The sequence below is a fragment of the Acanthopagrus latus genome, unplaced genomic scaffold (assembly GCF_904848185.1).
Source record: "Acanthopagrus latus isolate v.2019 unplaced genomic scaffold, fAcaLat1.1, whole genome shotgun sequence".
NCBI lineage: Eukaryota > Metazoa > Chordata > Actinopteri > Spariformes > Sparidae > Acanthopagrus > Acanthopagrus latus.
The window spans coordinates 10025-12715 of NW_023504083.1; the positions used below are offsets into that span (position 1 = coordinate 10025).

At 42.3% G+C, this 2691-nt stretch overlaps 1 long non-coding RNA gene across 2 annotated transcripts; it reads right to left on the minus strand.

The window, feature by feature from the left end:
- Positions 1-345: 345 nt before the first annotated feature.
- On the minus strand, positions 346-2393 carry LOC119016342. Of its 2 annotated transcripts, XR_005074040.1 has the most exons (5): positions 2207-2393; positions 1530-1688; positions 1338-1438; positions 709-787; positions 346-620 (listed from the first exon to the last, which is right to left on the minus strand). It is a non-coding gene; the product is annotated as an uncharacterized LOC119016342 (long non-coding RNA). The 2 variants fall into 2 exon arrangements; XR_005074039.1 differs by having other exon boundaries at positions 346-787.
- Between the last annotated feature and the right edge of the window lie 298 nt (positions 2394-2691).

A 2691-nucleotide genomic window follows, 5' to 3' on the forward strand; every position in this document is an offset into this window, starting at 1 on the left:
CTAGTAAATCCCTTTGTGTTAATTTGCATTTATATGTGTACTCGATATGAATGTATAGGTCACGAGAGATAATTACAAAAAATCTTGAGTTATTTGATTCACTTTTGCAACGACATGCTAGCTGGACACTCCGGATTACAGCGACTACGCTAAGCTAAAGCTAACCGCGGCGTTTCTAGATTAGGACAATGGCTTGGTCGGCTAAAAACCGCTTTGGCTCACTCATCCAACTCTAGGGACTGCGGGGAGTGACTCAATTTCACCTGGGGGTGGCGTACTCCTTTAAGTACAATTTCTTTGACTAAGATGTCATCAGTTTTCATTGACTAAAACTAGACAAAAATAGTCATGGATAATTCTGACTAAAATGCTCAGACTTTTAGTCGACTGAAACTTGACTAGTCTAAAAAGATTACAAACGTGACTAAAACTAATAAAACCTAAAATGACAGTTTTACACAAAGACTAGACTAAAACTAAAATTAAAACAGGTCGCCAAAAACAACACTATTCCCTTCCCGTGTCGCCAGGGACAGAATCTTTTTGGCATAAAACGGCAGCCAGGTTTCGAAGAGTTCTGATGCAGTCTCTCCATGTAAGACTTCAAAGTCTTGTGCAACCTAAAACAAATTAAATGTGGCAGCTAACATGCAGATAAAAGATTGTTATTAACAATGAATCCTCAACATATAGTCCTTCCTAATTTACCATGCCTGGAGTGAGTAGATACAGAAACTCTTGGCAGGTCTCCTGGATGTCCCACTTGTTTCCCCTGATCATCTTGGACCTGTTTGATTGAATACTTTATTAGCAGTTGCAGAAAGTACAGCAGTACAAATGTACAAGAATGTTAAAACGATAACACAAAAAGCCCTGAGGGCAATTGCAGACAGGTGCTGTTTCATGGCATTTTTGTTGGCTGGTTGGGAGGTACTGTAGGTGCTCCACGTTTTGGTAGCATAATAGAAATGCATTCATTTCATTTTCGTTTGTGCTGATTTTTAAATTATTCTATTTGTGTAATGGAGCTCCCTCTCTGTTGTGCCCGTTTCTCACTCTTTTGAAGTAGTGTAACAGTTACATGGGCACTGGTCCCTCGAGTATCTTGAAAAGCAGGCCAATGGCACGTTACTGTACTCTGTCCTCTACACTGGGCCAGCCCACCCTAGCATAATGAGCAGGTGTTAGGTCATAGGTGAGAGGTCTCGGAGTAGTCCAATTAGTTTGTCTGGAGTTTATATTTTAATGACTTGAGGTGCTAGAGTACCATGAGGCGCGTGCATAGGAAAAATGGCATGGAGTGCTGCAGCTATTGTCCGCAGTGCATTCCTACTGACCTGTACACTGCTGTATCCAGCACGTATAGCTCCACCTTGCTGAGGGGCTGCGAACTGTCATGTCACGTGTCTCAGCCATTCTTTAAACTGTATGGCTCTTTCTTCCGATATGGTAGAGTACACATAATCATATTACCAATCACTAAGTTATATAAATATTGCTTCAACAAATTATTCAGTTCCAACAATTACCTGGTATGCGTGTCCTACAGGCGCCTTCTTCACTGCTTTGTGGCGGTCTCGGCTGCGTGATCTGCTCTGCGATCTCAGCCTCTCTCTGCTGTTCCGAAGCCTCTCTTCAAGGAATCCAATGGCTGGATGGTTGCTCCTTCCTTGGGTGAACCAGACTCCCTGTCAAAAAAGGAAAATCTTTGGTGAATAGAGATGAAGCACACTTTGTTTTGACAGCATGGCCACAGGATGTGGCTGAGCCATCTGGAACAGCACAGACGTCCAGTGCTCAGGTGCTGGGAGATGAGTTGATGTGCCCACTGTCCGACTGACTATTTTAGCATCAATTCCTCTATAAAATGTTAATTACTCACGATGCTTAAACTCAAACTACAAGAAACAATGAATGAGCACTTAAATACAATGCAGTCAATTACATGACTTTTCAAATCATCTCTTTACCTATGGCTATGCAGGCCAACTGCTTGCTGTGAATGTGAAAAATCATGTTCTTACCTTTAAAACTATCAACAAGGTCTGTCAGCTGCCACTGTGTCAGTTTGTCTACGACAAAGCAAAGCTGAGCTTTACCAATGTATTTCAACTGATGTTTTGAGGTTTTAAGGTCCCTTGAAGTTTAACATATCTAGTGTTTGACGCTCAAATGAGTAAAAACCGAGTATAAACCCAATACTTACATTTAAATGCGGGATCTGCACCTCTTGAGGTCACCATTATTTATTTATTTGTTTCTTCTCTTTGGGCGCACAATGAATCTTGGGCAGTTTGTAGCCACGAAGGATAGTAGCAGTGTGTCCTCAAGGAAGAGGGAAAAGAAGGAGGCATTTGTGGGAACCACTTGCACTCGAGCATACACACTCCAAAGGATGCTGCCCCTGAATTTGGACACAGCCACAGACTAAATACACAGACACTAATGACAAGACAAGAAACAGGTGAGGAGAGAGGAGGCCAGGTGAGGTAATGAGGGGGAGGAGCACAGAGGAGAAAACATGGAGGGAACAAGCCTACAGACAAAGGGAGACAGAGGGAAGAACATAGGAGACACTTAAAGGACAAGAGACACAAGAGGGCGTGGAAAACAAAATACAAGACACAACACAAAGAACAAAAACCTAGAGTCAAGACACCAGGTAATGGGATGGATTTTAAACTTATTTCA